At 34.4% G+C, this 18582-nt stretch overlaps 1 protein-coding gene across 1 annotated transcript in view; it reads right to left on the bottom strand.

Moving 5' to 3' along the window:
• sif (guanine nucleotide exchange factor still life) overlaps positions 1-10874 on the bottom strand; it is a 386622-nt gene extending 375748 nt beyond the window's left edge. Inside the window, exon 1 of the mRNA XM_085952659.1 lies at positions 10730-10874. The gene's annotated coding sequence lies outside the window, so the exon portion shown is untranslated. The remainder of the gene's footprint in view (positions 1-10729) is intronic.
• Positions 10875-18582: the final 7708 nt, after the last annotated feature.

Below are 18582 nucleotides of genomic sequence, written 5' to 3'. Positions count from 1 at the left end.
GTGATTTTTTTTTCTTTTCGTATATAATAAAATAGTTCATCCTTATCAGTCTTAATTAATACAATGCTAAATAAAATGATCTTTAACACTCCCGTTAAAATGTAATGTCGCCTTATGTTACCTAGCCCATTAAATTGCAAATATTTCAGTTAATATGCACTTTGTCAGATTCATATTTCGGTTATACCTAGAATCAACAACATTGTATCGACATATAGCTAATCTCGTGCGGTAACCCAAGGAGACATCACCGAAACGTACTGAATTTATTGGCATCGTAAAGGAAAAGAAAACACAGAAAATGGAGTCCATTACAGAAAAAATCCATAATATAATAACTAATAAATTATTTTACTGCAGTTGGAGAGGCAAAAATTTGACTATATTTAGTCGGTGCCACTGATTCTCGGGTACATTTCTCATATCTAGACACTCCGCACTTTTTTATTTATTTATTTGTTTCTTTGAAAAACACCACAACAGTCCGTGAAGCCCAATTACACTGACAAAACTCCCAGACTTGAAGAATTTACATATTCGTTTTTGTAAATATTATTTGGCCTCACCGGGATCGAACCCGGAGCTCCCGCATGGAAGGCCAGCGCCTTACGCACTGCACTACGAGTAACAATGAATAACTGGCTTTTAACTATAATTACAAAGGCGCGCACCTATGACTTACTGCGACTTGTCGACACTACAGGATTCAAACTTTGTGCCAAGTGGGTGGTCATTCAATATTGTTATTAAAGAAAAAACCCTTGACCCGCGTATGCCGATGTGTACGCGCTGATTAAATTATGTCGACATGTACTATCTCATCAATCTAAGTATCTCTACATATGTTTACCTTTCGGAAGTTTTCTATGTCTTGGATACCACGCGTTGTGCCTTATTCATTTCCAGTCAAGGTTTATAGGAAAATATACTATATCGTAATCGAACATCCTTGTTTTAGTTCTTATGCGTTATGCCCAGCATGTTGGCGTACATATTATTTGTATAGGTACCACGCAGTGCTAGTCAAGTTTTTGGACATCTCTTTTACTGAGGATCCATATTATGAATATGTGATTACGGGAAGTACCTACATACTGATTGAACACTGCATGTTAGACATAAATTAGGTGAAATTGAAAGGTATTATTCAGGTGATCAATATTAATCATTTACGTTTATAATCTTGATAGTAGTAATAGCATGAAATAGTAGGCTATCGGCTATCAGCCATCGGCTATAATATACTTTTTTTTTTTTTTAAATCGTATGTAATATTTTAAAATTATTTTGAAATATAATGACTCCAAGAGAAATGGTTATAACAATATGTAATTCAAATTTAAATGAAGCATATATTACAAAATGAATGTTTGAGACGTTCAAAGCATGGTATAATAAGAAAAATATATTATACAAAATCATAATAGTCACAAGGAAGTAGGAAGTATATTAAAAAATTTATATCAAATATGCTGAAATACAAATATGTTGTATATTATCAGGATATCAATTTATTGAAAGGCAAAAGAAGGGAACTTAATTATATCAATTAATATTATATGTGTAGTCGAATCGATTTGTGTATTTAACTGACATATTTATATTTAAATCTTCTTATCGTGCCATCTCCTAGCGGAGGTTAGCCATCATCAGGGTGATCAATCCCTTATCATCTGCTTCCCTGAAAAGTTCAGTGGAGCTGCATTTCTACCAATTATGGAGGTTCCTACGCCTCGTAATACGGCACCGTCCTCTACTATGCCTACTATTGACCTTTCCTTGGATGACAAGTTCGGGAAATGCTTTACTTTTATCCTCTCATAATGTGGCCGAGGTTCTGTAGTTGTTTGATTTTGATACTACGCAGAACTTTTCGGTCATTTACCATTTGATTAAGAACTTCAGCATGTGTCACCCAGTTAAAAGAATTTTGGGAATGCTTCTATACAGCCATATCTCGAAAGCTTCAACTCTCCGTAACATCTCTTGATTTAACGTGCATATTTCCATACCATATTAAAAAAATGAGACAATATAACAACGAATCATACGCAGTCTCAGACCTAGGTTAAAACTCATTTAGTGCTAACACCGCGACTGATGCGTTTGGAGTCGTTGGCCATTAGATATAATTAACGTGTTATTTAAATATGGTAATGAAAAAGTAATTAAAAGGTTAGCAGTGAGTGATGTGTTAAGGTCTCAATTACTAAGGAGGCGTCTTATTTTGAGAAAGGTACTTCTTCCGATCTCAATTATAATTTTTATTTCTTGAGACTAGTCGCATTTCTCGTTGAACCATGTTCCTAAATATTTATAGTGCGTCACACGTTAAATCGGTGTGCTATTTTTGATTCTAATAATAATTTTGTTTTATTGAGGCTCATTTTTACAACATACAAATTGCTGACCTTATGAACCCGTTCTACCATTTGATGCAAACCCTTTAAGTCATAAGCAATCAGTACTGTGGCATCGCTATATATTATACCTATTGTTAATATAATAATATAATAGCGCCGCAATACTTCCCGATTCACCTTGTAAGGCTTCCGAGTACAGGTTAAATAGTGCATGTGACAATACATACCCTTGTGGTACACCGCGACGAATTTTCATCTTGTCACCTGATTTCGTTTCCAATCTTAATATTTGCTGTCTGTTTCCAATATAGGTTACCTATCAGTTGAATGTTACTTGCATCGACGCATTTCTCCTGTTAGGGTCAAAGTACACTACGAGGGGCGTAAAAAGCACTTGCTTAGGCTCCCTGAACCGTGCGCGCATCGCACGGCTTCTTGCAGTGTGCTCCGCCACTAAAAGTTTGAGAAGTTTATGATGTTTAATACTATCGGATGCTTTTTCGTGTATACAATACTCAATATTTCAATACCCCCCAAATATTTTAACAATATTTTTAATATTATTAAACAAAAAAAACATACTAAACTTTGGATTGTAACTAAATTCTAAAAAAAAATATTACACGCTCAGAATATTGTAAATAATTATATATATATATATATATATATCTCTTTAATAAATTTAAATCAATTCAAAATTAAAATAAATTTCTATTTCGGATCGCAATGCATATAAGGGTATTTTGATTAAAACAGAAATTTCATAAAAACATACAAAAAATACAAAACCGGAGTCTTGTATGAGTTTTTAAATACTAATGGTGTAAGTGGTCCATTATAAAAAAAAAGTGTTCCACGTTTGAATGTAACGCAAATTTACGAGGCAATGTGGGTGTCATCTCCATACGCGATGTTCTGTGTTATGTGAAAACACTCAATTTCACCTAAGAAATCTGGTCATTCATAATTAATAATATTCAGTTCACATAGAGTCTAGCAATAAATCGGTACTTACCTAGTTAAATCAAAGCATATTTTTTTAATAACAAAATATATGTTTACTTTTTTTTAATTACAATTCGACTTTTTAAATACTGTATTTTTGGTATTTTTGTTACCGGAATCATTCTGTGAATCGTAGTATACGGCCAGACCAATTTGATACGTTTTTTTATTACAATGGTAGGTTGACAAAGGGCACTTTCTCTCCGCGTGACCGCAAACTGTGACTTCTATAATTTATTATTATTAGGTTTTACCGGTAAGAAACAGATACACTTGTGGGATTCTTCAAAAAGTAATGTGCTTTCTTTATCGTACGGCCGAAGTGCACCAAACTCGATTATTTGAAAGTATGTATAACAATATTATGTCGACTAATATATATATATATATAATATAAGTCGTATAGAATGAAAAAGTATCGATAGTTATCAATTATCATCGTAAGAAAATATTGTCTGTGAGATGACAACAAAGTATTTGTTATAGTAGGTAGCAAAAGATTTCACAGATGGTGTCAGTACTATTTTGATTCCTACTATATTATAGTCATTGTCAAAACGGTAAATGAATTAATCATACGCAGAAAGTAATATCAAAAATTTTATAACTTAAATTTTCTAAACATTGTTTTAGTAAAGAATTTATGTTTGGTTTTAATAATATTATAACAAAACATATTATTATTTATTTATTTATTTACTAGAGAAGATTTTTTTAGCGAATTACTCGTAAGTATAAAAATTGAATATTTATTTTAATCTGCATGATTCAATTTTCAAATAAGCAAATAATCGAGAAATAAATAAAAACAAACAAGTACCATAATTAAATGGTAGTATCGAGCAACAATATCCGAAGCATGCATTTTAATACAATTAAAAGTTTATATACATTTTAAACACCCCAGAAACATGCATAAGTATAAGTAAAAATCGAGAAAAAATATGGCGTCATCGGGACTTGAACCTGCATATATCAGATTCCAGCAGATCAGCTTTACCAATTGAGCCACCTGCGTCGTATCTAATTAGAAAAAAATAGCTATTAGTCAGTAGTTCTGAGTCCTGCCTGGTGGTGTATTTTTACGGTATATAATAATTATATTCTGTAAGACAGCGTAAGATTTTAAATTATGCTAATATTTTTTTTAAATAATACAGCGGCCTTCTCCATATATACGATGTAATATGTAAAAGTTTTCTGTAGCTCACAACTTTACCTAACAATATATGGAAAAATGAGGTCATCTGAACCATAACTTAAAATAAGGGTTAGGAATAACGTGGTGCACATAGACATCTTCTCTTTATACTTAGTATATATTTTAAAAGAATTTTTTTAAAACTATCGTGTGCAATTATTTCGTTAAATTGTCAATCAGTAATTAATATGCTAGTTTCTTCATTGATCGATTGGAATTAATTTTAATTATAAAACTTTATCTACGTAAAGCGTATCAACGACATAGCTTTTAAATGTGGTATCCATTTTATATCTCATTCTCATGTAATAATAATTATAAATGATTAAAAATTTAGTAGGTAATGTGAAGCACCAATACGAAAGCTTTCGTCGGAAAAAGCTCAAGCTTTAAGAAATCTCAGAAATACTGAATAGTTAAAAGAATAAGGTAAACTTTCTGAACAAACATGCTATTGACATTGACATTGAGCTACTTTACAAGATGCTTGTCAGTGAGCTTAAAAGCGGGCGAGTCAGCTAGTGCGATTGTGATGATGTCACACAAAACTTTCCACTAGCTCAGAAGCCAACAAGCTAGCGAGTCACCGTCATTTTTGGTACTATTTTGACAGGACGTATTGAGTAGTTCGTTTTTTTTACCGGGAGGTCGCCACTATCGCTTTACTGCTCAGACGCATATCGACCCACACGCCAGCGTGTAGCGTGTAAAGTAGCCCGGCTTTCAACTTTTATCGGTAGATTGTTTATAATCTCCTTGTTTGCTAGTTGGATGATGACACTGGGCGAGTTTACAAGCAGATTGTAAATTTGCCGACAAGCAGCTTGTAAAGTAGCTTAGTGTCATCGAGGCTTAAGTGGTAACACTTCCCTGTTTTCCCATCAGTAGTAATCACAATAATTGCATGTAGTTTTCTCTTCAGTATACGAGTATATTATCATATTTTCGATATTGTGACTATACCGAATACAGATTCGATATAAGTAAAAAGAACTTCGAATTATGTGTGTGTATTTATGCATTTACTTACACATGTTTAATACATTCATTTGTCGTACTTTATCACGTATATGTACCAAAATGTGATGTCTGAGTATATTATATTATAATAATATTGTTGTATTATTTCCAATGCTATATAGAAAATTAAAAGAAAATTGATATATCTATACGTAAATTTATAAATTTAAGAAGCATTAAAATGAATTCAAAACAATATTGTAGAAATAACCTGCATTAAAAAATTATGCATTTGTTTTAATCAGTACCTGTTCTTTATTTGAATCTGTTTTAACGTCCATACTTCCACGATAGATGCTAAACCAAAGAATATCACAGACAGTTATAGTCATCAAAATGTAGATGTATCGATTTATTTCCAAAATACCTAAGAGTCTTAGGTATTTAGTCTTAGGCTAAGACTGACACGGAGGTGGCATTTTCAAGGGAATGCGAAATGATTGGTGTATTTGAACCAGAAAACTGCAATATGTATCTCAGCTAGATTATGAGATGACAAACGTACAGTATTTCCCGGTTCATTATTCAATTAACCATCAATGACGCGTTATGTAGGTTCTGACTTCTAAAGAACTTCTGTGATTCAAATTCAAATTTTATTTATTTTTGCATAGGTATTATAGTGAACATTACAAATTATTAATTTAAGACGTTCACGACATGACATTTGGAAAAGGAAATGATCCTACTCCAAGAACACTATAAAGCCCAAGAAAGTCGGCTGTTCTATAGAAAGATAAATAATGTTAGGAAGGGTTTCAAGCCTCGTATCACAATGTGCAAGGATGACGATGGTATGATACTCATAGAAAAGCACCGTATTCTTGCCCGGTGGGTGAGTTTCTTTGATCAACATTTAAATACCCCCCATAATGATGCCGGCAACACTAACATTAATACTCCTGACCAGGAATCAGTACAAAGTGGCATGGATGATAATGAAGAACCACCAACATTAAATGAGGTAAAAGGTGCCATGTCAAGGTTAAAAACAAACAAATCGCCTGGAATAGATAACCTACAGAGTGAATTAATAAAATGTGGGGGAGAAAGCCTGCTCAAACATTTGCATAGCCTAATCTACCAAGTATGGACTTCAGAAAAGATGCCAGAGGAGTCAAAGGATGGGCTGATTTGTCCCCTGCACAAGAAAGGAGACCAACTAGAATGTAGTAATTACAGAGGGGTGACACTCCTTAACTCTGCATATAAACTGTTGTCGATTCTGATATTCCAGCGGCTGGAACCCATTGTAAAAGGAATACTCGGGCACTACCAAGGAAGCTTTCGACGAGGCAGATCATGTGTTACTCAAATATTCATTCTAAGGCAGATTCTAGAAAAGACCACTGAATTCAATATTAACATGTATCACCTGTTCATCGATTTTAAGGCAGCTTATGATAGCATTAATCGATACCGGTTATACGAAGCAATGCGAGAATTTGAAATTCTGACGAAAATAATTAAACTTGTAGAGATGACAATGACACCAGTACAATGCCGGGTGAAGCTTCAAGCGGAAATATCCGAGCCATTTGTATCACTAAATGGCCTCAGGCAAGGTGACGCTCTGGCATGCCTTTTTTCAATATTGCGCTAGAAAAGGCGATACGGGATGCAAAGATTGATGCCCGTGGTAGCGGCACGATATTTACTAAGCCTGTGCAGCTGCTGGCGTATGCCGATGATATCGACATCATTGCCATATCAGAATTGGCGCTGAAAAAGGCATTCACAGCACTAGAAGCCTCTGCCAAAAGAATGGGTTTACAAATAAACGAGACAAAAACTAAATACATGCCTGTCTATGTCACACCACGAGAAGTCGCACCAAAGTTAAATATTGGTGCATACAAGTTTGATACGGTCGACAGTTTCATATACCTTGGATCTCTTGTAACTCGACATAATGATATTACAAAAGAAATCAACAAGAGAATCATGTCTGCGAATAAATGCTACTTTGGCCTGTTAAGACATTTTAAGTCTCGCATACTATCTCGCCGAACTAAAAGCACTCTTTACAAGACACTTGTAAAGCCAATGCTCACCCACGCATCGGTAACCTGGACATTAACTCTGCGTTATGAATGAGCCCTGAACATCTTTGAAAGAAAAATTCTCCGCCGTATATATGGACCGATCAGGGATGGCACCAATTGAAGGAGAAGATATAATGCTGAGCTCTACGGGCTGTACGAAGATTGCAGCGCAGTTCAATCAATTAAGATTTGGAGACTGCGGTGGCTAGGTCATGTGCACCGTATGAATGGCAATGAACCGGCAAAGAGAGTGATGTCCAGCAATCCAATAGGACGTAGAAGAAGAGGGAGGCCAAAGATTCGCTGGTTGGATGGAGCTGCCAGTGACTGCCGTATTCTGGGGGTACCAAATTGGAAAGCTGCCACACTGGATAGGGACAGGTAGAGGAAGCTGTTGGAGGAGGCCAGGACCCACACCGGGTTGTCGCGCCCCTGATGATGATGATGATAACAACATGACATTTAGAAACAAATAAATATTATTAAAACAGTAGAAAAGTGTAAATAGAAAAAAATATTAATAAGATACAAGGAAGTACACCGAGTGAGCTAAGCAGACCATATTTTATGAATTTATAAAACAATGTCCACCTATACTCATCCTCACGCAGGTGGAATATGTCAATATCCGAAGTGATTTGGTTCAACAGAGTATTGCTCTCCCAGTTGGCGTTACCAATGGTAGGTTAGTTCTGCGCCTTAGGAGAACAAACAACTGATGCTTCCGATTTTTTAGATTGTTATCAAGAACACACAGGTCAATACTACCAAAAATGGTAGAGTTCTCATTTTCACCGCGTATAAGTCGGAAAAAATACGTACGATCAGTACGAGTGCAACTCCGTTGAATTATTACAAAGAGAAGACCGCCGTCATGGTGTAAAGAGTACTGACCTCCGATAGAGGATGGCACAAAATTAACAATTATTATTCTAATATAGATTTCATGGTTTTTTCTTTCATTCCAAGCATCATTTATATATAATTACCTTAATAACGTTTTATCTAGATCATGGTTTCCAAAACTATGGGTAGCGACCCACCAGTGGGTCGCGAGCGAATATTGAGTGGGCCCTCGCCACTGTATACATGAATTATAAAAAATAATAATAAAAAAATAATACTTTTATTATTGAAAACCAAGACCTGCAGCCTAAGATGAACGTACTGTCTGAAATTTCCAGTCATTTATCACTTATCACAATAAATAACTTTGACGACTATTTTGGGTAAGAGATGAAAAAGTTTGATTCGTTGCGTTGGATTTGTAACCCATTTCAAGACGACTTACCAACTAGTACGTCAACAAAAGGAAGTGAAGAACTCATTGATTTATCAGAAAAATAGTTTCAATCGTAAACAGTTAACAAAATTCTGGCTCTCAGTTGCTGATAATTATCCTTGCCTGTTCGATGAAGCTATGAAAGTCCTCCTCCTCTTTACTACTTCATATCTATGTGAGGTCGGATTTTCGGCTATGGTTAACATTAAAACTAAATACCGAAATAAATTGGATATATCAAACTCACTGCGATTAAAAGTAACTAAAGTTGAAGTTGATGCTAAAACTGTAATGAAGAAAAATAAGAAACAAATAGGTACCTCCTTCCCATTGAAATAACTTTGTAAAAAAACCTTGCAGGTGTAGGTATTTAAGTAATATTTTTTTTTTATTTAAGTTGTGTTTCTTATTTCAACAGTTTTTCATTCATATTGGTAACATTTATAAAAAATATATTTTTTATTTCAATTAGAACAAATAAGACAGCATTAAGTAGTTAGACTTTATTGTTAGGCATTAGACTCGCCACTAGGGAATCTGAGCATTACCAATATGTATGCCCTCTTTTATCTAAGAGGTGGGTCCCAAGATTGGAAATTTTTGTTAGATGGGTCGGAGCCCAGTCAACTTTGGGAACCACTGATCTAGATTATATTTAATGGCACGACCGATAAATGTTGTATCTAAAAATAAAACAACAAAAGCATTATATATCAAGGCACACCTTCGATACGCCTGGGACATTCTTCCTAATCGGTAAAAGGTCAATCTCACTATTTACTTGCATACAAGTAACGTACACCCGTGACCTAAAAACATCGTGGGTGCGATCAAATTGTGGCGTGCAAACAGAATTATTGTCCTAAAAACAGACTATCATGGTGTCCAAATTGAAAAACATTGAAATTAGCACCCAATGAACTCATTAAAAAAAATTCAAAATCACAAAGCAAAATATCCAGAATTAAAATCTTTGCGCCAATAGATTAATATCATTTTTATTATATTATATATTTATCTTGATTGATCTGTCTGACTGACTGTCTGTAACGCATAAGCTGTATATCTCCAATATACGTGAATTTTCATGCGAATAAGTTTGCGCCTTTGTTGCGCGATCGCATAAATGGAATAGAGTATATTATAGTCTAAAAACACCCATGTTGCAGCCCTCTCATTCTCGTTGCACTTAAATGCTTTATGCATTTCACTAACACGCCTCTTAACCTATACCAAACTCACGTAAAGTACGTCGGCTTTATCTAAATAGATACCTACCAATAGCGGTATTCAAATCAACACCTTCTTTCTCTCTGCATACAGTTACTCTATATTGCTTTGCTTATGATACAAAAAAAAATATCATTAACTAAATAGTATTATTGGGCGTATCGACAGGAATGTGACAGGTGGCACTACCACCTCACCACACCAGTTGCGAGTTCAAAGATTCAAAACTGACGGTTTCGATCCAATATTCCAAAGGTTCCAAAATAATTAAGGTTTTCTCAAAGTGACATAATATTTTGGATTTTGGATCAGATTTGGTTTCATTTGCAGCTCTGATTAAAATATATTAACGTGTACTTATGAAAGCATTCACGGTTGTAAATATGAAATAAGTACTTATATGAATTTAAATCCCACTCGGTCGAACCTTTTTATATTTTTTTTCTAGTTGGTTTGTATTTGAGGTTTTTCAAAATTATATGTTTTTAATAGTAATATAATGTCGGAATGAATGAACGAGTGTGGGATAAATTCTATAATTAAGAATTATCACATCGAATCGTTGAAGGTTTGATTGTCTTACCCGAGGTCCCGTGATGTCACCACATTCCCTCGGCTCTTGAAAGGGAGTGACCTCGGTTGAGGCTCTGCGACCGCTGCGTGTGTGCGTGCGCGTGCGAATGAGAGAGGGTCCCGTGCCTGTGGTGGTGGTGGTGTTTACTGGTTTGCTGTAACAATGCAACAATACACAGGTCAATTTGATATAACACACATAGATATAAAAGAAACATGCTACGTTTCCACACGCGGCAGAAGCGATACGTAGACCCGTTTCACACGGAAAACCTGTGTGGCTCTACCGGCGTGGCGAGATTCCGCATTCCACACATGCGCGTTCAGACGAGGACACACGAGTGTCGCGTTCAATTACATGTAAATGCAGAATCTAGTTACACCGGTGGCGCCACACAGATGTGTCGTGTGAAACGGGTCTTAATAACGATTATTTAAGAGTTACTTTTAATTTTAAACTGTTATAATGCTATATTTATAGATTTTTTGTTTTTTTTTTAATAGGAATTTAATTATTTCTCACATTGACGAAATATTTACATAATTTTATTAATATGAATATTTGTTTGGCAGGAAAATTTCATTTACGTCTTAATGTATTTAGAATGTTTTATGAGAACCTTAAATTTTACTTTATTTTATCAAATTCGTTTATGTCATCCTTTAAAACAAATCAAATAACTCCTTTCATAGCATGCTGCCTTATTACTATATAATGTTTCTTGACGAATTTTAGTCTCACATACAGGTGATTTTACACTACCATAGAAAAAAAGGTTTGCTTAAAAAATAATATGAATATAAACCATTATATTATCCAAATCAGCTGTCACTGTGCAATGCATGCGTTCTAATTTCAAATCAGAATTGGAATTGATTAAATATTCGTGATATTCTTTTGTTTATAAATTCAAAATTCGAAGAGACTATTTTAGACTACTTTGGAGTTTTAGAGATAATTTTCCTTTTGTCCTTCGAATAACATGAGACTGTCTTTAAAATATAGGCATAGATCGATTGACCACATTTGGTAGCGTCGCGACGCCTACACAATGTATTTACAGACTAATTAATAGTTATTGAGCTTGCATTTCTATTCTGACTAGACGTGATATTCAGCAACCTATCATTGCCGCCCCTTCATCTGAACTAAAAATAAATTTTATTGAAATACCTAGTCATTATAATGGAATAAATTGGTAGATCAAAAATTAAGTGTAGGTATTATATAATATTTATCACCATCATAATGATTGGGGTTGATCCACTGCTAGATGAATAGCTACCCTAGTTTCTTACATTCTTATCGATATCTAGTTATTCACTGTCAGGTATATCCACCGAACTTTATGATTTCTTCCATCCAGCGGACTTTATATTATCATTAGTATGCTTCATGTGGTGATTAGAGAATTTTGTTAACAATTAATTTATGTTAATTACATACTTCATCAATTTTTATAAGTACAACAAAGTTACCAAAAAATTACGATTACTTCAATTAATTAAGTTAGTAATAATAAATTGTAGTAACCACAAATCAGATTGCCTCCCGAATTAGTGGAATTACCTCAGTTATAAGAAATAATTCGCATAAGTCATAGACAGGCCGACAGCTTAGAAGTGAAAGCACCCACCCAGAAAATGAAAGACGTAAGTTCAAGTCTCACTAGGTCTAACAATATTTTCTATTTTACAACGTTTTTCTTAGCTCGTATTCTTATTTGTCAGGTGGTTCTTTGTCCAGTACAAATCTTGCAATCGATTTTTAACTAACTTCCCGACTAGCTGAACATTTGAAACTTTTATAATATATCAGAACACAATGCACACGCATTTTTTTAATACTTTTAGCCATCTTTAAGTAGAATTGAATTCATTTTCAGTTAATTCTGTTTTGTATGAAAAGTTATTTCAAGACCATTATTGGTTGCTAGGGGTCTGGGGTCCTAGCAACTAAATTATTAACATATACGTACGTTACTATGGAAATCAATATGACATGTCAAAATGACATTTCAGTATTCTTTCTATCAAGTACAAATTTCTTTGATCGTTTAACCTAGTCAAGTCAAGTTTATATGATTCAACAGAAAATTTAAAAACGTTGTCTATAAAAAGTTCTTTTTATCTTGTAACTAGCTGACCCGGCAAACTTCGTACCGCCTCCGAATCAATAATCTTGTGTTAACTTATTAGCTGAATTAAATTCAGTTTTTTATTAAGTTAAAATGAATAAGTTCAATAAATGTGCAAAAATCAAATCAAAATGAAAAGTATTTTAATTATATTGAACTGTACACACACGATGACCACGTGGATTAAGCGCCGGTATATATTGTCGAGGGTCCCATGTTCGAATCCTGGGTCTGGTAAGTTCACATATTGTAATTCAATTTCAATTCAATTTCAATTCAATGATGACTACCGAGCCAACCTTCAGTCGTTAATTGTGCGGTGGCAAGCCAGGCAGATTCAATGAGTTTCAAAATTCAGTTGGATAGTTGGTTGCTTCGTCTTCATTTGTTAGATAGTCTTAATAGATAGATTTGAAGGAATGCAGTGGACCAACGATTTGATTTTGAATTGTGAAGTTTAAGTGATCCACATCTTTGTTCTTTACCGCAAGAATGCTCGTTCACTCAACCAATTGTCATGTTTGTGATTAGCAATGATGTTTGGTAACACTTTGTTGATGAGTTCGTCCTTAGTTGAGACGAAATTGGAAAAATTCAGCGGAAACGAAATCAATCCGCTCGATTCATCGACAGGAACACGGCCGTTACCGATAGTCAGCAATTGCTTGGAAAACATCTTCGGCAGATGGATCGTTTAGCAATGCAACTCGCATGTTTGTCGTCATCTGAAGTGTCTTTACATAGCACCACAGAGTCGATGATTTGAGGCAAGCATTTATTTCATCAGCAGCGGTCGATCTTGGAATGACTGGTAGTGTTTGGCGAAAATCGCCAGATAGTAGAATCATTGCGCCTCCAAAACTTCTTGAGTCATTGCGCAGATATTTCATAGTTCGATTGAGTGCTTTCAATGCGCGTTTGTGCGCCATTGTGCATTCATCCCAGGTGATGAATTTACTTGCTAACAAAACTTTGGCCATTGCTGAGTATTTCGCAATGTTGCATGTCGGTTTTTCAGTCGGCAATTTCAACGTTGAATGAGGCGTTCGGCATCCTTCTAACAACGTGGCTGCTATCCCAGAAGAAGCAACTGCTACAGCATTTTCGGATCTCGCACGAACAGTAGCCAAAATCAATGACATGAGGAATGTCTTCCCAGTTCCATCGGGCGCGTCGAGGAAAAATAAGCCACCGTTTCCATCATCAATTGCCTTCATTAACGTATCGTACACTTCCTTCTGTTGAGGGTTCAACAGTGGTACATTCGTTCGAACTGATTGGTTTAATGCATCTCGATCATATTCACGATCACGTTCCAATTCTCAATTGAAAGCGTCGTTCATTCCACGATGTGGCGTTGGCATTCCTAACTTGACTAAAAAACTGCCGCACATAAAGTAACACATGTATTCGATCAAAAACAAAGCCTGGTTATGTATCTCCTCATTCTCCTCGAGATCGGGATTCGCTGAACTGACACAAATTCGATGTAAAATGTCTTCTGACATGTCATCCTTTTACTTGTTCGACACTTCAGGTGTATTCGATGGGAAGCTGGTCGAAATAATGATATCAAAAATGGTGCGTATCTGACTTGGAGATGCAGAAACAATTGCTTCAGCGATTGTCATATCCCAATGAGTATCGTTTTCAAGCAAACTGAGCTGTTGTCATGAAGCACGAAATGTTGGGCACACTACACCATTGACAGTTAGACATTTCGACTATCTATTTCTTTTGTTTGTTTGTTTGTTTCTTCTTTATTGTTTCTGTCATGTATCAGAGATGGCGTTGTATACGGATTTAAATTTTTTGTGATTTTCTTTTATTTTCGAATGTGCGAGGTTTTCATCGTTCAAATTCATCGATGTCAGTCAAAAGCCTTTCCATACAAAATGTATGAGAAAATTAATTTTCTTCTTAATTTATTTTTTCCGTGATTTATCCGATATTTTAATAGTTATTCTGCTACGGTACTGGGGCGGTGAGAAATCCAACAAATTAAAGATCATAAAAATCGGTCCAGCCGTTCTTGAGTTATAAATGGTGTAACTAACCCGACTTTGTTTTATATATATAGATTATTTTTAAATTAGTATGTTTGTGAGTTTTTTCAAAATTATGTTATTTTTATATTAAATAATGTTGTAACATTCTCAAACATAATGTAGGTATACTTATTCAGTATTGACTGATGGAGATAAACTAATAGTGATAACCCGGCGCCAAATTTATGTATGTACAATGTATTAAAATTCATAATACGTGGTTTATCTATTGCATTCTTATGCTGCTTGTAATAGTATAACCAACATAGATACATCACATATGTTTAAATTATAATACGAGTCAATGAGAGAAGATAACTTATAGATGCCATCAAACGCAAAAATGCTTCATACTTTGGTTTTCCATAATTTAAAATATGATGTACTACAACTTATAATATAGGCAGCGCTGGATTAACATATAATATGCAAAATAAGCCAATGGTTAAGGTATAAAAACAAAAAAGGCACCACATAAATTTTTCAATTTTTGATTTTTTTTATTTATATTATTGTCTCTTTCTATTATTTCAATTTATGTTTTGTTTTATTTCGAAAATATACATTTTTTTAACCTTCCCTTTATGATGTTAATAAATTCCGTGTGATGTCAATTTATGTTACCATAAGAGATTGACAATATTACAGTAGGTAACGGAAATGCCTATTATGTCAACATAAAATAAGTCTAATAAGGTTTCATCATCATTAGATTTGCTAATTGTTTTATCAATAAAATAATCAAAAAGGCATCTAGATAAAATTATAATCATACGAATAGTACTATACATCATTACAGCTTACAAGTCAAAATACTATCTTCATCTCACTTCTTGCTGGCATGTCTCTTTCTCACAAATGAGTATGTCTCGCAAATATACTCTTAGATCGATAGTGGAACAACTTAACTTTGAAATTGTGCAGATTGCGATGTCTTCTTTTGCACATAAATTAAATTATTAAATTATTAGTATCACCGTTATTATTATCCATTGGTCTTGCACGAAGCCTACTGCATCGTTGTTTCTCGCTCGCCCTCGCTCTAACTACGTCATAGTTTTCGTCAAAACTATCGAAATTTACGCTTATGTGGTATATTTATTTATATTTTGTTAGTAATGCGTCGCATTCTGTTTACAATGTGCATTTTAAATAAATGAAATCTGACGGATATCTATCAATTATATAATATATACTGGATGCCATCGATTTTGAAAATAATATCATTTTAGTTAGATATAATATTGATGATTCTAATAATAGCAAAATATGAAGATGTGCACATTTACTGAAATATTTGCAGTTGTAATGGGCTGGGTAACCTAAAGTCACATTACAGTAACGGGGGCTCTATGTTAGAACTTGCGAGTGCAAGCTTCCCGGTCGACATGACGTCATATGACATCATTGTGACGTACCTACTACCGGAGTGATAATAGCACTCGAGAAAATCACGCTACTCAGACAGCGGCGCTATTCATTGTCACCATACACATATAGGTGTTTCATCGTAATAATTATCTACGGTGAGCACTGCGCGCGGGCGGCATGCCTCGAGCGTGGATTGACTGACGTCACAATTATGTCATGTCGTCTGGTGCCACACGAGTCGATAGTTAGGAAATCGGGGCCCGGGAGTGTTAATAGATATATATATATATATATATATGGCGGTGCCAACATTCTAAGTGCTTATGACGCTGATGGTATTAATCCGGCCTTGAATATAGGTAAGGGTACAAGCCAGCAGCGGCGTATCTAAAAAGAGATTATAATGTTAACGCAATCTCATATCTATTTTTGTCAATATTGCAAATACTCTTGGTAAAAATAATATTATCTAATCAGTGTTTCAAATATCGTCAAAAAATGTCGACCAACTTTGTAATTTAATGATATTAATAATATTAAGATTTATTATGAGTGCCCAGTAATTATTATAAATATATATAATCTTAATATAGTTATAATTAACCATTTCTTTTATTCAGCGAATAATTCACAAGATTTTAAGAATGTACCATTCTAATTATTGAACATACATAATTACCGTAACGTAACGTATTTGGAGAGCGCTTATATGAGCAGATATTAAAAAGGCCAATAGTTAAAATTTGTCGCAATTTAGCATGGCAGTCGTAGCATAGTGGTAATGCATAGGGGGCGATACCCAAGAGACGCAGGCTCGATTCCTGCCGGGTGTCTTACTTTATTCAAAAAAGATTTTTTCTATTGGCTATATTTTCTCATGAGTGTTTTCAGAATTATGAATGTTGAATATAGTTACATAATAAATAAAAATATATTGAATTATATAATTTAAAAAATGGATTGATCTAACTAAAGTACTCACAAATTTTAGTAAAAACTTTGTATCTACTGTATATTCATTCATTAAGTTAACCAAACGTAACGTGTATACGAATGTATTATTTACATAATAGTGTAAAAATAATTTCTTTTAAATGACAATTTTATTGATTTTTAGATTTACGTAGATATTATCTACCAATGCAGGTGTAGCTAGTATATACTTCGTATTGCCTTTTTACAATATATGCTCGATGTATATGTATGAAAATGTATAGGTAGATACCTAAGTAACAAGTAATATTCATTTTGAACCCTAAATTATGCGTAGGTACCGTAAACAATAGATACTCCCGCCGCGTTCAAAGGGTTCAAATTAATTATCCAATGCAAACAATGTCACAAAACCCTTTAAAATGTTTGCATAACCTACAAATTCCAGGGAGCCTGGATAAAACGTGCGTCCCTTTTAAAAATATTTATACTAAACATAGTAATATTATAAATGACTCTCCTCCCAAAGCTGTTTTACTATGGTTGTGCATAATATCAGTATTAAATTAATTATTTTTTATTCAAGACAAAATTTACACCAAGGATTTTGACTATGACAAGAGAGTGCTTTATTCAGGTTGTACAGGGACGCACCAAGCGAGGATATTGGAGTGCAAAACACCCGTGCGGTGGGTTCTAGGGGGCGGCAAAAAACGCATTTTGAATTATTTTATGAAGAAAATCAATTTGTTTCTTGGATAGTATGAAAAATTGCCTGCAGTGCATTTATCTTTTATCTCATTACTTTTTATTTTAAATCGCAACTAATGTATACGTTACAATTCAGAATATTAAATATGTAATGTTGGGGGGGGGGGGCGGCAGACACCCTTAGCGGACTCCTGGTAGTGTAGGTAGACTACAAAAAAATATCCGCAGATACGAGTGACCATCACAGTTAATACAAAATCAAATCATCAATAATATGGATCATTAGGTAGTAGTAGGTTCATAAGCTTGACGGATGGTTGAATTCATCCAAAAAATGCATACATTACGCATGTCTCAAGAACATACACCAGTGGTGACGGATAGAGGCTGTTAAGATTTGACATAAATAGTGCGTACTAACCTTTGTTTGTAACTAATCATACTATTTGTTTTCATAGTACCTACTAAGAATACAATTTGCAAATGGTGCTGATTAGTTTTTAAAATTCAATTGAACCCTGCCGAAACCCAACCATAATATTGGGTAGGTACCTATAATACGGGCGGTCTGACAAACATAGTGCACACTTTTCAGCCATTCTTATTAATTGTTTTCGTTGAATTGAGAAAACTTCTTAGTTGGTTTTTTAAAATGTGTTAAG

The sequence above is a fragment of the Rhyacophila brunnea genome, unplaced genomic scaffold (genome assembly GCF_057557595.1).
Source record: "Rhyacophila brunnea isolate RB1 unplaced genomic scaffold, BYU_Rbru_1.0 scaffold_3, whole genome shotgun sequence".
In the NCBI taxonomy this organism is placed as follows: domain Eukaryota; kingdom Metazoa; phylum Arthropoda; class Insecta; order Trichoptera; family Rhyacophilidae; genus Rhyacophila; species Rhyacophila brunnea.
Note: the sequence above shows the minus strand (reverse complement) of the source record. Positions and strands in the feature narration are given on the sequence as shown.